This window comes from Lingula anatina, chromosome 4 (assembly GCF_051362555.1).
Source record: "Lingula anatina isolate TDL-2025a chromosome 4, LinAna3.0, whole genome shotgun sequence".
Taxonomy (NCBI): domain Eukaryota; kingdom Metazoa; phylum Brachiopoda; class Lingulata; order Lingulida; family Lingulidae; genus Lingula; species Lingula anatina.
The window spans coordinates 28,592,876-28,614,790 of record NC_141770.1 but is presented as its reverse complement, the minus strand read 5'-3'; the positions used below and the strand labels follow the sequence as shown (position 1 = coordinate 28,614,790).

At 36.6% G+C, this 21,915-nt stretch overlaps 2 long non-coding RNA genes across 2 annotated transcripts; both read right to left on the bottom strand.

The window, feature by feature from the left end:
• Positions 1-1,206: 1,206 nt before the first annotated feature.
• On the bottom strand, positions 1,207-4,723 carry LOC106179216 (uncharacterized). The gene is made up of 5 exons (XR_001240023.3): positions 4,567-4,723; positions 3,632-3,768; positions 2,483-2,580; positions 1,917-2,020; positions 1,207-1,356 (listed from the first exon to the last, which is right to left on the bottom strand). It is a non-coding gene; the product is annotated as an uncharacterized LOC106179216 (long non-coding RNA).
• A 2,949-nt stretch (positions 4,724-7,672) lies between these two features.
• LOC147762722 (uncharacterized) lies at positions 7,673-8,826 on the bottom strand. Its single transcript, XR_015333998.1, has 3 exons — positions 8,393-8,826; positions 8,167-8,209; positions 7,673-8,021 (listed from the first exon to the last, which is right to left on the bottom strand). It is a non-coding gene; the product is annotated as an uncharacterized LOC147762722 (long non-coding RNA).
• Between the last annotated feature and the right edge of the window lie 13,089 nt (positions 8,827-21,915).

Sequence of the window (21,915 nt, the reverse complement as noted above, 5' to 3'; positions counted from 1 at the left end):
CAGGCGGACCTACATTTCTTTAACATCAGCGAATGTTTGCGCCTATTGTGGTGGCTATAGATCCCAATCAAATGGCGCGTGAGCGATCATAATGAAAACCATAAATTTTACCACTGTATTTTTATCAGTAATTGGATTTAAGACAGTGGTTCTCCTAATTTGGCAATGGCAGAATAAATCATTTACTGCTACTCTTGGTGTCTGTATTTGTGTTGTAAACACGAGAAAATTAAAATCCGAGGTAATTCGCCAACTTCTATCTTCTCTCTCTCTTTAACTTGTTTGCAGGAAAGTGTGGGGAGAACGCCGTGTGCATTCATAAGCTGACGCAGGTATTGTTTCCTTTCAATTATGCTTGCAACGAAGATTGTGTTTGCAAAGATGGTTACGTAGTGGACGGAATCCATTGCACCAGTAAGTCTTATTAACGTCTTATTTATGAGTTCAGAACTCTGTAATAGTATAAATATTCAGTTACATGTATTTTTCATCCCTCAAATGGCTTTAACTTGAATATTATTTATTAAACTATTCAATTGGACCATTTTAATATTTTTGAATGAGATATCAGAACACGTGGTGTATGTCTGATATACTGTTGAGCTGAATGCAACAAATGATCGCGATGTGATAGTGATGATTCTCAGCGGGGTTGGAAAGAAGTGCATCTATTCTCAAAATTTGTTCCGGGGTATGATACTGTGAAATGCGTACTGACGCACGCCTTGAAAACGGGTAGTGTAGTGGTCTGATCTGCCGGTGAATTCGGGATCATTCGGTGCCTAGTCTAATAGTTGGATAGGCCTGTCTCTCTTCAGAGTTTGTTCTAAAGAAGTTATTGCTGTAACAAGCTTGTGAGCTCAAATGTTGGAGTAAACGAGGGCGAGAAGAAAATGAGTAGAATTCACAATTGTTTTTAAAATGTTTCATTTGAAACTACACAAAACTCTGCCTTTTTAAAATGTCACCCTTTAAATTTAATTTGAAACGGGGCGGTGGTACATTATTGCAGTTATATTTACCATACGGCATGATTTCAGGTTTTATGGCCGTGTTTTTCCCAGTGTGGGGAGGGGGGCGAGGGGGTCTTCCCCTCAAGCGTTTTAATTTATTATTTCTTTGTGTGCATACAGTAACGTGAATGTGAAAATATTATTATTATTATTTGAATAGAGACATCAACACACATGTTTTGCAATCCCGTTTAATTAAAGAATGAGGGTTTTTCTCATTTCAACATCAATATTAAATCAGACACATCTGAATGCATTCCTCCTCTCTCTCTCTCTCTCTCTCTCTCTCTCAGCCCATTCTTCGCATCCCAATAGCAATTAACCCTGTGGTTTATTACCATATCTAAAAACAAAAACAAACAAAAAATGAAAAATGTACACTCAGAACTTTGAGAATAAAGATACATACATTCAAGATGTAGATATAAATATAAATGGAAGAAGCCAAGTTTAGATGATTTTATTGGTATAATTATTGTGATGTCATTCTCTCTATTTGGTAATGGTATCCAGAGATATGTATTCCAGAATACTGGGTGGCTAAAAAAGAAAAAAAAACTTCTTTCTAAGTTTATTAACCCTTACAGCTCAAAAGATTTTGAATTCAAATTTTGCGTAGGTTTTTGATGCTTTACTATTTGTTAACCCTGGACATTCCAAGTGTTCTGATATTTTCATCAAAGAAAAAATTTGATTGACAGCTAGGTGTCAAAAATGCCAAAATTAAGACAGATACACTCATGAAATTCCAAGCATTTATCAAAAACATAATTTTTCTAGAATGTCTTCAAAACTGTCGATAATTTTGAACTTTGAAATAAGTAACGTGTTTTAGTCACCCAGTTCATCCCCATATACAGCAATTCAATGAAATAAAAACACACTGCTTCTTTTATTCCTTACCCGCTGCATCAACATCTTAAGTTCTGTGAACATCTTCCACGGATCTTCCATTAGTGCAATAGCATTGAGTAACCCATCCAATAAAACCATCATTAAACATCTTGCTGAAATTTTAACATAACATCTCTTATTTGGATATTATTAATGAAAAACAGATAAGGTTAGGATGCGAAACTGCACGATACTAATGCTGTACAAAGAGGGGCACCCGAATGTCAATTAACATCTATTTAGGATTTATCCCTATAACACGTTTACTAGGTGCCCACAAACCCTCCGGGGACGCTTAATCTACAATACTTTCTTTTAAACAGTTTAAGAGAAGTCTGCCTGCATGAGAAGTAAAAAAGTGAATGTCTGTCGATTTTAAACCTTGACATCGTTAGCGAACATCAAATATATTTGGGCATGACAGTGGTAGGAATTCTACAAAATGTATATAATTTGATTTTTTGGATACTGTCAAAAACTTTTTGATTTTATATTTAAACAATATTGAACATTTAGGGCAAGAGTAATGAAGAAATGCTCATTTAAATCAGTATTGGAAACAAACGGTCAAATACGTGTAATGTTGGATTCGATAGCCGCAGTCTTTTCGACAGCCACCCTTGCAATTACAGCCGAATGAATTACATTCCCCGTCTGAACAATATGGAGCTTTCTGAAATGTAAGGTATACATATTCAATCACCCTCAATTTCCGATATATATATATATATATATATATATATATATATATATATATATATATATATATATATATATATATATATACACACGGTTAAGTGACTTTGAAGGCATGGGATATTTCCCAATCTGATTTAATAGTAATTGGAGACAAACGTTATCAGTTTTTTAGTACACCATGAAAACAACAAGATAAACAAAGAAATATGTTAGATGAAAGGGCAAAATAAAAGGTAGATGGCAGATTAGCGCAGAAAAGATCCTGGCAATTGAAATAAAATAATCTTTTGCGCATCTCAATTAAAGGCCACATCAGTCATGAACAGGCCTGTATCACCGCCAAGTCATTTTATAGGAGATAATGAAACACTCCATTACGTCGTTGCGTACGCGTATTACGCGTATGTCCTGTATTTTGGTGTTGAATGAGAGGTATCAAGGCAAACCTAATGTTATCCTAGGGAAAATACGATGATTTGCTTTTGTCAGAAAATGTATCCATCTGATACACCTTTTTCCTCAAACATTATTTTGTAAAAGGTGTGGAAAGCTGGCGACCTCTTTAGGTGGTGGTACCTTGTAAACCCAGAACAGATTTTACGGCATTCTCCGACTACTTCCTTTATCATGATATACGTGTTCTTTTTGAGATATATCACTTTTTAAGGGACCATTCAGATGGTCTCTCCGACTCTCAGACGCCTCCCCAGAGACCATTACAGGATTAAGCGGTCTTCCTGTCATGTATGTCCGCCATATTTAGATCGCGGCCTTACTAGAACTCGGCTCTTGTCAATCTGAATGGTCCCTAAGAAGTCACGGAGGCTTTGAAACCGAGCTGGTATCAAACCAGATAAAAATATTGATCCACCGTAGAAGAGACACAGGAGTGCTATTCTGTATTTCTTATCTCGCCATGTCAGTATGGAGAAAGCAAATCATATTAAAATCATTCTCTTCTTGTGTAAATCTATCCACTTTGCATTTTGCTTTATTATAAACTAAATCAAAACGGCATATCTTACTTTTGTACAATCCTTGCAGTACCCTCCTCCGTTTAAAATGGGATGGCAGCAAACCGCTTGGGTTTCCCTCAGAACACTGCCCGTCAAAATGACTGCAATCAGTAGAATACCAAGATAACCGGCCATCTTCTGAATTCCTGAAGAATAATGTATTAAATATTTATATTGAAATACATTAATAAAGAAATAAGAACTTGGTACTGTACTTGGTACTGTACCATTAATATATGACAACCTTCTGAGTTTTGGTTTCAGTTTTTGGTATACTATAAATGGCAATATATTCTCCGTTTTACGACAGAAGCACACACATTCCTTGTAGCACATCTGGTTAACAAATCACATCCACTTAAACGATGAAATACACACGGTATGCTAGTTAATAGATGACACTTCAAAATTAATAAAAAGTGTTTAAATCTAATTTCATTATCATTTCAAGCTATACTTACTTGACATATAATTCATTATATCTTACATCTTAAACACTGCAATTATATTTATATATTTATACTCAATAACCAAAAATGTAAATGGAAAAGGTTAACCTAAGACTTAGAACATCTATGACTAAATTAGTCCTTGATATTTAGGTTGCAAATTGATTGCCTGAACGCAAACTGGTAGGAACAAAGAACTCAGGGCAGATTGATTAAGCTTAAATCAAGGCACAGTTATTTGCAAATATGTTGTTCAGCAGTTTATGATATGTAATGGTTTCCGGAGATACTGCCCACAATTTTCAGGGAAATTAATGTATTTGGGTTATTTGCATATGGATATCTAGACTCTGTATTCTGATTCGAATATGGCGGAGAAAGGACAGACACTAGCTAGAGATATCACAATATCTAACGCATAGCCTCTATTACTGACCAGAAGAAAAAAAACGCACTAGTACATTTTAAATTACAAATTCAAGAATGAAAACTTACCGGGCTCCAGTAAGGCAAACAAATTAAATGGAACTTCTTGTTCTGTAAGCGTTTCTCGAGTCGAATGATCACTGATGGATGTTTCAGATCTATATGACACTTTTGGAAGGACGAATCATTTATATACTGCTTTCTAAGTTGCAAGACTGCAAAACCTACAGGTAGATACCAAGCACTTCAAAAGCTCACATCAAAGAAACTGTTTGGAATCATCCGGGTCTTTTTGTTCCATATCTGCTATCGTAAACGGTTCACTCGCTTATTCAGCTATCTCGAACCAGCTGCTAAACTCTTGATGGAATCAGAACAGCTAATTATATCTGATGCATTTGTAGCTTGCGGTTAACAACCACTTCCTATGCTAGATTTGTCAATGCGGCAGTATAACCGGAAAATACCCGTGTGTGTGTGTGTGTGTGTGTGTGTGTGTGTGTGTACTGTGTGTATGTCACCAGGAAGGACGTATGTGTAGTGACGTCACAATGCGTCACTCTCTAGTGCCTCAATTATTCCATGAAGAACAGATGTTTTACGGAGAAAAAACATTTTATAGAAACATTTTGACTTGATATATATATATATATATATATATATATATATATATATATATATATATATATAGAAAAAATATATGTATAGCAAAGTATATATATATATATATATATATATATATATATATATATATATATATATATATATATATAGCTGATATCGTAGTATTACAAATCTATGTCGTATAACAATCCATAACACACACATCTTTAAAGTAAACTGATTTAAATGTTATTCTCCATACGTTGAGCAAAGTATAATAGAATATTTAGACCTTCTTGCACGATTTTTATTTCACCCTAAACAGCTGTATTGTGAAAATAAGAAGAGCATATTAGAAACTCCACTCATTCTAGTATATATGTACAGCAGTATACATGTGCAATCAATACTTTGGCTGGGAGAAAATGTGCTGGTAGGTTGCTAATAAGCACTCTAAAGTTAGACATCAAAGGAAGTTATTCTTCTGAAAATAATACAGAAACACTGGTACTGTAGTTACAAAGCACTTTAAAGTTTGCCATAAAAGAACGCTGTTCTTCTGAAATTTTATTTGATGGTACAGACTATGTGAAAGTTAGCCAATGGCAGTGTCATACTTCAAACGACATAAGAGTCAAATAAAATGGCATGACTTTCTTTCATCATCATGATCATCATCATCGTCATCATTCAGAGCCTAAAGTGCTCCACTGCTGAACATAGGACTCAGCATCCTTCTACCATTGCATTCTGTCTTGAGTTTTGGACTTCCATTTTTCAGTACTCGTCTAACTCATCTTTCCTTCTCCTGAGTGACTTTCCTTGTTTCCTATCTCCATATGTTGGTGTCCATTCTGCCCGCCTTACTGTCCATATGTCATCCTTAGTTCTACGGACATGCCCTGTCCATTTCCATTCCATTTCTTTGATTGTTATCAGCACATTCTTCACCTTGGTCTGTTCTCTTATCAACTGACATTTCTATATCTTGGTTTGGTGTTCAACATATATATTTACGTCTTTCTCTCTACTACTTGTAGCTTTTGTTCCATGGACACGTCTCTGCCCCATGTAAGTACATGTAGCTGGCAATACGGATGCATTGAACACTTTCCTTCTCAGACAATTGGGGAGGTCCTTTCTTTATGTTACACTAAAATATATCCCTGATAAGCAAAATGGCAAAACTGTGGGAATAGAAATTACATATAACGTGTATTAAATTTATGACGTCTTACTTCATACGAAATGCATTCGACTGCGAATATCTGTTTATCTTCACTGTCATGGCATCATTAATCATAATGTCATATAGAACTCGTAACCTTCATCTCGACAACATGGCCTGCGATCGACTTTTATATATATTGCATACTTAGTGCTAACATAATTGTACCATAATTGCGGTAGGGATGACACTTTTACTGTTGGAATATATTTATACATGAGAACAGATGCGATAGTTGTGACTCTGTTCCAAGTTTATAATGATATTATCAAACCCACCCTGTTTATCTTCACCTATTCAGATAATTCAGTTTTGACCAAGTCTAACAGAGTGCACAAACGAAACAGCTAAATCAAATGTGTGTATATCTACTGGGAATCATGACTGAAGAATGTTGATATCATTAAAAACAATTTAAATTTATTATTATTATTATTATTATTACTATTATTATTATTATTATTATTATTATATAAATGCTTGATCCACATGGTATGCCGTTAGTGCATTGCCAGTACTTGCCACGCATTTCGCGTTAAACAAGGCACAATTAAGGCAAGCCACCAAATCACAGTCGTGTACAGAACACTACTGTATTTCTGTTTATTTCTACCATCCATCATTTATTATTTTTTTTAATAAGTGAATTAATTTTTATGTGAAACGTGTATGGTTTATTCGGCTTCAAGAACATATCTACAGCTGTATAGTTTAGAAATCTTCGTGGAGTTGACTGTGTTGCAGGTACATTGACTACACCTACATGGGAAATTTCTCCCTCTCCACTTAATTAAAGGCCATTTTCTGCGTCATTGCGCACGTGCATATGGTTGCGTGTGGAACAGCTGAGTGGTGTTCATCAGAGCGTGGTGGTTTAAATAACATCCAAAACTAACCGTTCAAAACTACTCTCCTGAACCTGCTTTTGAAGCATTATCGACCAATGTACTTATTTCATCTCTACATTAATACATTGTACTTCCCACTAGCTTGGCGTGCTAATGGATGACAGGATGACGCTTCGTAATATAAGAAATTGTTTGTGTTTGTTAACAAACTATGTTTACCTGCGCCATACATTGAATTCAAGCTGCCTTCTATTCTACCGTACATTAACCCCTGTGAAGTTGATTCCTGGTTCCTTATTCCTTATTCGGTTACTTATTCAAATGTGAAGTTGGTTACTTATTCCCGGTTCCTTATTCGGTTACTTATTCAACTTTTTTATGTTTTTTTATGATTTTGATGCTAAAATACCTGTTTCATCATACTAGCACCCCCTCTTCATCTAGATGACACCCTAAAATTGTTAAATATACCACTAAAAACAAAATATAACCCATTCCTTATTCAAAAGTCCTGTTACTTATTCGGTTACTTATTCCTTATTCGGTTACTTATTCAACTTTTTTATGTTGTTTTATGATTTTGATGCTAGAATACCTGTTTCATCATACTAGCACCCCCTCTTCATCTAGATGACACCCTAAAATTGTTAAATATACCACCAAAAACACAAAATATAACCCATTCCTTATTCAAAAGTCCTGTTACTTATTCGGTTACTTATTCCTTATTCGGTTACTTATTCCTTATTCGGTTACTTATTCAACTTTTTTATGTTTTTTTATGATTTTGATGCTAGAATACCTGTTTCATCATACTAGCACCCCCTCTTCATCTAGATGACACCCTAAAATTGTTAAATATACCAATAAAAACACAAAATATAACCCATTCCTTATTCAAAAGTCCTGTTACTTATTCGGTTACTTATTCCTTATTCGGTTACTTATTCAACTTTTTTATGTTTTTTTATGATTTTGATGCTAGAATACCTGTTTCATCATACTAGCACCCCCTCTTCATCTAGATGACGCCCTAAAATTGTTAAATATACCAATAAAAACACAAAATATAACCCATTCCTTATTCAAAAGTCCTGTTACTTATTCGGTTACTTATTCCTTATTCGGTTACTTATTCCTTATTCGGTTACTTATTCCTTATTCGGTTACTTATTCAACTTTTTTATGTTTTTTTATGATTTTGATGCTAAAATACCTGTTTCATCATACTAGCACCCCCTCTTCATCTAGATGACACCCTAAATTGTTAAATATACCAATAAAAACACAAAATATAACCCATTCCTTATTCAAAAGTCCTGTTACTTATTCGGTTACTTATTCCTTATTCGGTTACTTTTTTCCAAGGAGCTTAGGCTCTGACGTCATTGTGACAATGATCATCCGTGGACTTGCTGCCTGCTGATTGGTACACTATGACATGATTCCCATTTAAATCCATAAAATATGAGATCAAAAAAGCACTTAAAGACTAACTATATAAATCCAATGATGCCCATTTTTACTATGACGCCAGAGCCCAAACCTCGCTTTGAAAGGGGATTCCCCACCCACATGACTAACTATAAACCCACAATAAAATCCAAAAGACAAAAGGAGATGAATTTAGGAAATTCTTTGTAATTCAACTTCAGGTTAATTAACAGTATTTTGAAGAGACAAGAATATACAAGCAGTAGATGAATTAGAAGGGTGTGAGAAATTAAGTGTATAAACTGCAAATAAGGCTATGTTACAATAGTAAAATTGATAAATAAACAGTATTTAATCAAGGGAAGACATAAAACCGGTTTTAATTATTGATTAAAACGGAAATTGATGGCAGGTGACTATGAAAGGAGAGGTAGTATAAACCTGTTGATGATTAAATTAACTAGGCTATAGTCTGTTTGACGAAACCTTGCTGTCTTTAGAAGCGCAACACTCTATATGAATGTATTCATAAGTTCAAAATTCAACTTTTATTGGAGTTTGAATGGGAGAGTGCATGTTGAGCAGAAAATATGGGCATAAGTTTGATATCAAGTATTGCAATTTTCCCTTCCTGTCATCTTTAGACTTTGAAATATCCTAGACTCTCAGTTCTTATACTGCTAATACGATGTAATCTCAAGATTCAGAAAGTATTTGTTTATTAAAATCTGTTGAGGATGAGAGCAGTTGGTGCCCAAAAAACAACCCGGCAAGTTTTCGTCAAACAGACTATAGGCCTCTATGTCAGGGGAGAGACACGAGGCCTATGTAAGCAAAGATTTGACGTGGCATGGACAACAAAAGAGAATCATAACGAAAACATTATAAAACGAAAGAACTCCCAACAAATCGACGATGAGATATATACAAATATAAACATTTTACACATTTGTTTCTGATATTGATGCTAGATACTGAGTGATGTAGGCTGAGTAATAGAAAATTTACTGGTCATAGTTATTCCTGCAAATATATGACATTCCCTGGCACACATCCAGCTACACTTTCTCGTCGGAATGGCTTCAGCTCTCCTCTTAACCCATCATAATATAACCAACCATGTTTCGTTGAGTTGATACAGGCTACAAAGTGTCCTTTTCGGTGCATCGTTATTCCAATAAGAATGTATTTCACATTCTGTGCTTCTACAACGGGGGAAAAGGCCTTCAAATCCTTTGAGTGCAGTCCTGCCTCTACATAATCACAAACATTGACAACAAGTATTGGCGGCATACCCCCGATGACTCTTCTCGTTGTAAGTCTTTTGCCTTTACACCTGCGCCTATAAAAAGAAATTCGTTGTAGATAAATATGAATGAAGAAAATGTAATGTGACAATTTCTTTGAAGAATTCTTGGTAATAGCCTTAACTGTAACTGTTCTAACATGTGTACCGTACCTTTTCTTATCCTTTGGGGATTTCTCTTGTTTTAGTAACTTCCCGCATATGACCTCTTCAGGGGCTAGCCATTTTGTCAACATATCTTGCACTGTCATTTTTTTGGATACCCTGAAAATATGATGTCGTGCTCATTAGTTTTGAAATAATGCAATGACTGAAACCAAAGAGTCTTTCTGACCAGGCAATTGGTTAATAGCCACTGAGTTCGTATAGTGAGTGTAGTATATTTGTAATTAATGTAGGTAAACTTACGAGGGAAAGAATCCAACAACTTCTCTCTTCCGTTCTCCTTTTGGACATCTTTCATTGGAGCATCTCTCAAACACTACTGATCTCAACATTTCATTCATCTTCCCAGCAAACATTGTATACTCATCGCCAAAGGTGTCCACCTTCTCCGATTTCAGCTTCTCTTCTTTAACCAAGCCTATCCATACAACCTTAGCATCAGTAAAATTCTTTTCGGCCATGAGGTGCAGACTATTAAATAAGGTGTCCAGAGTTTCGTTTGGAACTTTAATCCTTTCCATCCAGCCTGGATTTTCCACTGCTGTAACATGCATTATTGTTAAGAAATTGTCCACAGTACATGTATTTCTAAGACGTTGCCCGACACTAGATTCACCTCCCCAACAGGGTACCATTGGGTACTTTCCGCTCGAGGGTCTTCCCTTCGTCTGCTGCTTTGGTGTCTTTCCTTTTTCACACTTGGTTTTTTGGTGTGTGTCTTTCCTCTTGGTCTTCTTCGGTGTTTTGTCGGGCTGATACCTATTCTTTCTGGGCTTCTTCTTCCTTGACCACTTTTCTTCACTCATGTCTGTTCCCTTGGGACATTTCTTTTTTGTTCCTTTCCGCACAACAGGAAGTGACAATTCCTTGATCCTTGCATTTATGCTTCTCTTTAATTTTGTGACAAACGACCCAGGTCTCATCCTCTCACGGCCTCTGAAGATAGATTTCTTTACAATACCAAACCAGGATTCAACATTGGCATTGAAATCCCTTGTTTCCTCCTCATCATCATCACATAAATCTTCATCAGTATACCGAAGCAATGACCCTAGAAGCAATCCAGACCACAGAGGATATATGTAGAAGAATCGTTTCACCAACATGTCTACTGCCGCTGGACAGTACAGGTCATTGTTTCCACCTTCATCAGTGTCGCTTTCCTCTTTCTCTCTAATCATATCTCGGCCCATTGAACACCATGGTGACGAATCACCAATTGTTTTATCATCCTGGTCCATGAATGTCGGTCTACCTTCGGGGTCCTCCTTCATACTTGCATCTGGATCTTTGAGAACATGATCCATTTCTGGATAGGAAGAGTATCTATCAGTGACTTTCTTTTCAGCAGCTTTCACAGTGTCGTTGTATTCGGAGCTGAGCAGTACTGTCATTACTGAAGACAAAGTATCCTTTGCATCAGTCATTGAAGTCTCATTTGATAGTACTGCAAATGACGTCATAAGAAACTCGAAGAGTTCTTTATTCTTTCCAGCGGTTTTGCGTGCATGTTGGCTGAATGTCTTTGTCATGTGTGCAACACAAATATGCACAACTGTAAATTGTTTGATGGAATCCATGGGAAGTTTCCGATGTACTATTTCCCATGCTATGTTTAAATAGCGCTTCAAACTGATACAATTGAATACTTTGATGCTGCTGTTGATGAGAGGCCAACTCCAATCAACTTCGACTTTCCTTGGATGGAACATCTTTGATGAATCCTTGACTGCTCTATTGAAGAATTCCATGAAATGAATAATCGATGGCTGTGTGTGGTCAGTTGTCAACATGTCTGCTACAGAAACGGGTGGAAGTTCCGGATCAGGCTTAACAACAACACTATAGAGATAAGGTCTATTTTGATTGGGAAACGACTTGATTAAAGTTCCTGTTGCATCAATGTACAAGTCTGGTCTTCCCTGTAACAGTTGCACCTGCGCCTGACAGAAGAGGAAGACAGTAAATGGCTCGACAGCCACGTACTGCACATATCCAGCATATCGATCTGTAGGGTTGTCATCATCATTTCGGTATGCCTCTTTCAAAAGCAACACTTCCTGAATGCAATCTGTATGAAGGAGCTCTTTCTGTAGCGATTCTGACACTGCTTTACGTATGACGGCAGGTGTGGGAACCGCAGTTAGATTACCTGCATCAAGAGCAGTATTATCTGTCTTCTCTAAGTTTTCATAATACGTATTCATAACCCCAACTGATCTCGCTTTTTCCGTCATGGCTTCTCTACGCTTGCCCTTCAATGCACGTCTTGCTGGTTCTGCTGGGTGTCTTACTTTGCCGTTCAATTGAACTGAAATGGCTATCTCACTTTCAACATCATCCCGTGGAGCATGCTGAATTGTGAAGGTTGCATTTCTTGAACACGGTGGTCTTTTGCATTTTGCTGCCCCTCTGAAGAAAGGCGCGGAAGTCTTCCTACTGTTCGGGGCCTTCACTCTATTATACGTGTACTTGTACACGCATTCTTTACAAATGTCCGACATCTTTTTCTCAAACAGGACATGCCAACCTTTCTTCAGACATCTGGAAACATTAGCACCTTTGGAAAAGGGTCTTACAGATTTCCACTCCTTACTCGACAAGGTGAAGCTGTCCTCAATCAAATTATCACTGTCATTATCACTTGATACAGCGTTATTACTCTCTACACCTTTGTCAGCTTTTCCATCTAGGTTCCTACTGGTTCGGTCATAGCTTCCTCCTATACCATCGCTACTCGACTCGTCCTTTACTCCAGCACGACTTCGGGCTTTGTCACTTTCTCCATCACTTTGGATAAGATCGTCACTCTCATTGTCTGTAGCACTGGGGATGAACACATCACTCTCTTCTTCTACAGGGCTGGGGTCAACTTCATCATTGTCATCGTCTTCAGCACTGGGCATGAACTCATTCTTCTCATCATTTAAACCACTTGCGATAAGGTCATCACTCTCATCGTATATAGCACTGGGGATGAACTCATTCTTCTCATCATTTAAACCACTTGCGATAAGGTCATCACTCGCATCGTCTATAGCACTGGGGATGAACTCATCACTTGCTTTTTCTACAGGACTGGGATCAACTTCTTCTTTCCCATCTTCTACAGCACTGGGATTGGACTCATCACTCTCATCATGTACAAGACTTGCGCCAAGGTCATTATCCACATCTTCTCCGGCACTTAGGCCTACATTACCAACATCATTCAGATCTTCCCCATCACTAGGAATGAACTCATCAATGTCATCTTCTTTACCAACGTGCATGAAATCTTCTTCTCCAGCATTTGGGGTAACTTCATGCGTGTCATCGTCACTGTCAATCAATATGACCTCATGAGTCCTTATATCACCTCCAACATTGCTACTGATCTTGTCAAACCCATCAATTGGTCGGTGGTCACTAGTGTCCCAACCAACAGGCCGAAACTTGGGAAGCACAGTTCTGTCTGCCTTTCTGCTTTCTCCTTCCGCAAACAAGCTGTAATACGCTGGAGGATGAGGCATATCTCTAGCATACTGTCTTTTCTTAAGTGGCCTCGATCGTTCACTAGCATCACTATTGGACGCCTGGTGGGAAATTGAGCGTCTCTCATTCCTAGTTGTGGATGAATGTCCAGTTACCTTTCTGGTGGCGTAATGTCGTCTTCTTGGTGGTTTAAACAACTTTGCTTTGGTATCAGCATTGGCTGTTTGTCTGCCTACGGCAGAGGAGCTGCAAGATGGAGACGGCCTCTCAAACTTAGGGAGCGAAACCTCGTGAGTTGTCCTACTATACTTTTCTGGGGTCTTTCTCTTTCTCTTAGCCTTAAAAATGAAATTACATGAAATTAAAATCAATCTGAGAATACCTGAAGCATGGAACTTTATTATTCCAACCCGAAAAAAGAAATTACATGAAAAATATAAAATCAATTTGAGAAGACCTGAAACTTGGAACTTTCCAACGGAAGTGATGATGTAAAGATGTAAGCCTACAATTAATTTGACAGACCTTATGACTATTGTAACGTTCAAATCTGAAAAACTTCGACTATTTTTGAAAGCATTTAGAAAATGCTCTACGTTTATGTTGACGTAGAGAACCATTATCAGTCAAATCAAACCTAGAGTCCATTATGTTACATTAGGCCCTACCCAAAAAACCCGACCCGGAAATCATTAGTGTCAACAGTCACGTATAGGCGCGGTTAACCAATCAGAGCGCTAACATGTCAGCCTCCACAAAGTACAGCATAAGGTTTTTCATCTTATTACTTTAACATTTTTTTAAATTCTTTTTTCATTTTTTCCTGAAGATCTCGAATGGCCTAAAGGTGCTAGACTCGAGGTCCAGACCATGTTAACGGCCACCATATTGCGCCCTGCCTCTCTTGAGGGATGTTTACGAATCGCCGGTACACTGTAATAAGTGAGAACAAGTCGAATCATGCATTCACATTTCTAGAAGACGTGTTTAGAACACACATTGGAAGTCATAGGCTTTTGGAACGCTTCCTTGCATTCACTTTTAGAACGCATGAATTTGGAACACCATTATTGCAAATTTGGATTACATTATTAGAAAGTCCATAAAAAATAGCACATTCTTATGTGCTATTTTTATGTATATACTTTGAAATACTATAACTCTCTACCAAAGATATAACATTATTAGAACGTGCTATTTCAATCACTTTCAGGACACTATCATGTAGAACATAAACATAAAAACTTAAATGTAGAGTAACAAACTAGGCCTACTGAAGTGTTCTTATTCCATGTAATGCATGAAGTAGAAAATATAGAAAGTAGTTAGAAGTTAAAAACATCTAGGCCTATAGGCCTAAATGAAATTTATTAAAATCGCAAGACTTCTAAATCTACAAGTTAAACTGTTGGTTGAATCTCAAATTCCGTTTAAATGTTTTTAAGACATGTTCCTAACATGTGACATGGGATTTTCGGTCTTCTTTTTCAAGTAGAGTTGACAGCCTATAATATACTTGTTACCCTTGACAAAGGAGGCATCATCTTCTAACAGACCTGAAAATACAAAGGACAGCGGGTTTCCTAAATATGTTTGCCTGCTTTTAAGGCTACTTACTTTCATTTCTACAATGAAAGATGCTGTTTTCCCAACCCATGATTCATCTTAAGAATTTGACACGAAGTTCTTTTACTATTCAAACATGTCAACCCTCATCAAAACCAGTCGAGAAAAAGATTTTATTTCTTTCTAATTTCTTTCAACTTTTATCGAATATATGATAAATTTGAACTGATTTGATCAGGTCTGGATGGGCCTAAAACATTGATGGTTCTTAGTCCACTTGTCGGCCCAGCAGTTTTCAACACGTCCTGGAAAATTTCATTTAAAATGCAGTCATCATTTATTTCGACAAATTTTGTAGGCGTAGCCTAGGCTAAAAAATCAAATTTTCGAATTCTTGATTTGAATTGCAGGCATGACAGCAATCTCTTACACATAGATGTCGCTCCTGCACTCGCTACAACATTTTCTTCAAGGGTCGGTAGACATGCGCAGAAGAGATCTATGTGTAAGAGATTGGCATGACAGTGGTAGGCATGCCATAGAAGTAGCCTATATAGGGCCTAGCACGTGATATTGAATTGAAAGTGATGCCAGGACAGGCTTCGCAATCTTCTGCACAGCGATTGGCTGCCTCCGCTATGACATAGGCCTATTTCCTATAGTGCAAATAATTTTCATCTTTCCCAGATTGTTACGTTAATGTATCTATGTTACGTAGCCTGCTATTGTCGGGCGATCAAGATGGAACTTGGTCTTACTGCAGTCTGTCCCTGTCAGGACTCGAGTTCTCTGAGCATGACAAAACGTTCCAACCAATGCATTGCATGTCGTCTTCTGATTGAACGTGTTCACTCCACAAAGTGTTCCAATGAGATACCGGCGTAACATTCTATCCCACCAGATGTCTCCAGTAGTACTCGGTTATACCAAGGAGCCTACAACGAAAGGTTCCTTGGTTATACAGGCAAAATGTACAGACCAAAGCCGTTTTTGCTAAATAGTGACTAAATAGTCCACTAAAACCAGTAACATGCATCGTAAATACCTGCTATTAATACAACACAGAACACAATTCAGCTATCTCTGAACTTCTCGCTTCAATGAGTAAGGCCATGCTCTCGTGAAAACGCGTGAAAATCGGCTGTAAATTTGGACTTAGTCTAGAAATCGGCTTGGATTTTAACCCATTTTTAATAGGGCACATCTGGAAACCTTTTCAAAATATGAAGTAGGGTAACGAAAACATTTTATTGTCTAATAAAGTATTTTTATATGAATTTTCTGTAGGACTACCAAGTGTTTCTGACTTTTCAGCACACCTAAAACGGAAGGGAGAAAACATTATTAGACAGCTTGATCATTTTAGTTAAACCACTGTTCTGTCTGCTCTTGATACCCAAGAACCCGTGGTCAGTTTGCCATAGGGGGGAGCCACAGCAGAAAAAGTCTCAGGCCTACGGCCTAACGAATTCTACTGTGTCACTCAGACAGAACACTAAGGATCAACAGCTGGCTGTGTCCTGATTAATCAGAACCGAGGGCCAGGCTCACAGGATGATCCAGTGGTTCAAATATTCAATATTTCAGCTTAAAAATAAAAATATGATAAAAAACCCACCTTGTAAGACAGATTAGTCCCACTGAAAATGCCAATCTCCGTCGCAGAGGTTACCCATGATCATCATAATGTAGAGACAACGGAACGGAATAAATGAACACTCTGCATGGGAGATTGTGAAAATGCAACTCCCGTACATAAAATCAGCTCATTTTCTCAGGATATATCAAGTTTATTCTAAATTGATCTGTTTAAAGGAGACACAATTCATATTAATGTGTTCCCGATGTTGGTTAGCCTTGCACCACGTGTATATACTTTGTTTTGCTGATGTCAGCTACTGGGACAGGGCCCTATTTTTAAATGGAGGTCGTATCGTACGGCCGAGATACGATGAACGTAGGAATCAATCGATGGTGAGCCGAGTGCAGGGTTTTCCCCACAACTTAGCCTATCTTTGTGTTGCATCGATCGTCACAGCCTGGTCAAAATTACGTCCGACATCAAATAAATTTCATAATAACTACTTCCGGTCCACGTGGGACTTTACACTTTAAGAAACTTAATCATTACACCACTGAATGAACACCTTGATAGCCTATTTTTCGTGTAAATGTAAATATATAGAGAGACATATGGAACGCCAGAAATGAAAAAATATAAAGTGTGTTTCGACATAATCTTTCGACTACATAATGCTTTTTCGTCGTTAGTTGTTTGCAACGACATTTACGCGAAGGTTCCATTTATCACCACTACGTGGCACATTATTATTTCTGGTAAAAATATTATATATCAGTATTTCTTTGTATATTAGCGCATATTTTGATTAACTATTTTATTACAATAATTTGTATTTTCAATACTAGGCCTATTTCATATTATTCTATGATAAAAAAGGCCTATTCTAATATTTGTTATAATACAATATTTAGTCTAATCATTTCATTTTATTGAAATTACAAATAGTTTTATCAAATTTTATAATTTACATACTTTTTATATTTATCTTGAATCCCTCCCAAGGCCTAAAACCCCTTAGCTATTACTAGACCTGTACGGCCTAATAATATATATTTATGAATGATTTATCAAATTAACAATTTAATCATCAATCAATGTCAATGACTGTACTGATCAATTTTCTCCTGAATGAGTAGGCCTACCAAGACCTCATCCTCAATAAATGGTATCAATAATGAAAAATAAAATTGCAGCAATGCCACAGCTCATACCATGACAAAATAGGTCATGTCATGACGCAATATCTATGAGAGCAGCAAGTAGTTGCTGGTGCTGCCTCAATGAATAGATGACCTATATAGACCAAATTGGTGTGGCCCTGAGTCTGTCTGGCGTGGCCCCAGTCTGTCTGGGTATGATCAGAGTGATACAATGTATAAGTTGTTGACCAGATCATTGTTAGTCCTAATGAAAAAAAAAAGTTTTTAAAAGTTTTCTTAGGCATTGTTTGTCCTTTCTTGATGCTTTACGCCAAGTAAATGAATCTATGTAATAATACAGGTCAAACATGATGAATATGTAGCCTATGAATCTAGTTTAAATTCGAAAATAGAATCTACAGCCCTCCTATATAACCTATATAAAGATGAGTATCATTCCATACAGATTAAAAAAATATATATGAAGACATCCTCCCAAAATAGTCCTATATAATTTTTGGAGTAGCCTAGTATCAAAGAAACCATGCTGGCCAAAATGTAGCAGGGCCTAATCAGCATATACGAATGCAATTTGCTTGTTAACGTTGGTTTTTGGTTATTACTTTTATATGGATGTCACTACCATCATTTTGTTATTCATGTCTCCATGGGCTTAAACTGGCTACATCTTTGTATGGCTTCAATATCAAAATAATGGATTTGACTTTACTTTACTACTTTATGAAATCAGCCTATGTATATACATTACTCCTTAATCACAGAGAATTATTTTTATTAATTTGTCAGATACTTACTCTCTTCATCATTCTTTCATCCATCATGTCCATGTTCCTCATAGGCTAATAGAAATCTTGTCCGGCAGCATTGTTGATGACGTCATCACGCGTCGTGGCATAGCATAGGCAACTTTTATTCCCTTATTGCCTCCCAGACGACTTTGGGTATGGGTTGTAGTCAAAATGCAAATAGCAAAGTAGGGAAGTACAAGTGAAAAAGGTTCTGCTGTAAAAAATCATGTTTTTCTTGTGTCACCTCTAGGCCTATTAGGCCTATTGAAAATAACTTAATGTCCACTAGGCCTATGCTCCCTGTAGGCCTACTAATGAATGCTAGGCTAAATATTGGAAAAGTCATTATATCAACGATCTTTAACACGTTCTAAGCATAAAACGAAACAAAGCAGGCGTTGAAGGGTATAACAATAACCCATAGGCCTACACAGATTTTCAGAAATTTTGAAAAAAGATTTATATATGATGTCACCTCATTGGGGGTCTGAAGATAGCCCGATGATCGTTAAAAAGAGTAGCAAAGTAAAAAAATTGTGAGCGCTGGCATTTTCGGTTGAGTTTTGATTTTGGCGCCAAAATTTAGCTTTGAATAAGGAATCGAATAAGTAACAGAGATGTAGCGCTCGGCTAAATGCAATGAGAGTGAAATTTTCTCTACTGGCGGATGGGGCTCCATCTTGAAAATGATGTGACACTTGTCTGGTAAAATCGGACCTTCCATTCCCGCTTAAAAAGCAAAAGTCCCGAATAAGTAGGCCTAGGCCTAACCAGGCCTCCAGAAAGTCCGTTTTTGAAAGAATTTCAGATTTTTCCATCCAAATCAACTCACCTGAACCTAATACACGCGCCTGGTTCGAAAAAACCGAACTCCGTACCTTTTGAGGCCTATCTGTCACGTCACCTACATTGAACACGGCTGAGGACACGGGTTTTATATTTGGCCGATTTGATTCCAACTTTTTATAAATCGTAATCTACACTGTATAGAGAGGGCCAATGCAGCCATTTTGAGAGCGCTGGCATTTTCGCTTAAGTTTTGATTTGGCGCCAAGATTTAGCTTTGAATAAGTAACCGAATAGGCCTAAGAGTAGCCTAAATGGCGGCCGCCTATGGGCGAAATCAAAAGGGCGCCCGTACATTGAAAATATGCACGGTGTAGATTTTCTCGGCTCTAATCTTCCCCGTGCATGCCATCTTAACGGCATTGCACAAATAACATTTTAATCATGATATCTCTCAAGCGGTATGAGGTCAATAATATGGCACACCGCATTCGGACAATTCAATACCTGATTGTAAAATTTTACTGACTGACCTTGACCCCAGATGTAAACAAACACAGCTGGCGATGATCTGTCAAAAAGAACAAAGTAGCCTAGCAATGGATGACGTTTCATGATTAATTCTCTGTCTCGAGAATAGTAAAATAAAGTAACAGGACTTTTGAATAAGTAATGGGTTATATTTTGTGTTTTTATTGGTATATTTAACAATTTTAGGGTGTCATCTAGATGAAGAGGGGGTGCTAGTATGATGAAACAGGTATTCTAGCATCAAAATCATAAAACAACATAAAAAAGTTGAATAAGTAACCGAATAAGGAATAAGTAACCGAATAAGGAATAAGTAACCGAATAAGTAACAGGACTTTTGAATAAGGAATGGGTTATATTTTGTGTTTTTAGTGGTACATTTAACAATTTTAGGGTGTCATCTAGATGAAGAGGGGGTGCTAGTATGATGAAACAGGTATTCTAGCATCAAAATCATAAAACAACATAAAAAAGTTGAATAAGTAACCGAATAAGGAATAAGTAACCGAATAAGTAACAGGACTTTTGAATAAGGAATGGGTTATATTTTGTGTTTTTAGTGGTATATTTAACAATTTTAGGGTGTCATCTAGATGAAGAGGGGGTGCTAGTATGATGAAACAGGTATTTTAGCATCAAAATCATAAAAAAACATAAAAAAAGTTGAATAAGTAACCGAATAAGGAATAAGTAACCGAATAAGGAATAAGTAACCGAATAAGGAATAAGTAACCAAATATGGAATAAGTAACCGAATAAGTAACAGGACTTTTGAATAAGGAATGGGTTATATTTTGTGTTTTTATTGGTATATTTAACAATTTTAGGGTGTCATCTAGATGAAGAGGGGGTGCTAGTATGATGAAACAGGTATTCTAGCATCAAAATCATAAAAAAACATAAAAAAGTTGAATAAGTAACCGAATAAGGAATAAGTAACCGAATAAGGAATAAGTAACCGAATAAGTAACAGGACTTTTGAATAAGGAATGGGTTATATTTTGTGTTTTTATTGGTATATTTAACAATTTTAGGGTGTCATCTAGATGAAGAGGGGGTGCTAGTATGATGAAACAGGTATTCTAGCATCAAAATCATAAAAAAACATAAAAAAGTTGAATAAGTAACCGAATAAGGAATAAGTAACCGAATAAGGAATAAGTAACCGAATAAGTAACAGGACTTTTGAATAAGGAATGGGTTATATTTTGTGTTTTTATTGGTATATTTAACAATTTTAGGGTGTCATCTAGATGAAGAGGGGGTGCTAGTATGATGAAACAGGTATTCTAGCATCAAAATCATAAAAAAACATAAAAAAGTTGAATAAGTAACCGAATAAGGAACCGGGAATAAGTAACCAACTTCACATTTGAATAAGTAACCGAATAAGGAATAAGGAACCAGGAATCAACTTCACCGGGGTCGTACATTAAAGGTCCTGTATTCTGTATTCAATTGTTTTAATGATACTTGCACTTAGCGGTGGGATCATAAGTTGTACGTTATGCTTGTTGAATCAATGAAATATGGAAATCAGATAGCAATTTTATCTGAAAGATAATAACTAGAAAAAAGGAACTGAACACTTGTCAAGAAGATGAAGAAAAGGTTATAAAAAGTCTCAGGTGATATATTTCTGAGCCTGAATAAAGGGTTTTAAATATGTGAATTACCACAACTTTCACGGATATATCATGTCTGACATATTCACATACACGTATTTAAATCTGTATAAAATTTGAACAACTAGAAAGCAAAATTAAAAAAAAAATAGAAATATATTTTTCATGGAACACACTTCATTGAATTGTATACACAGCTCAATAATTTCAATTAAGTAAATGTTGTTGTTGATTTGATTTTTTTCGTAATAAAATGAAAAATAATAAGGACCATACAAATGGCATAAGATGTTGTGATAAGTAAACACTGAAATGTACTACA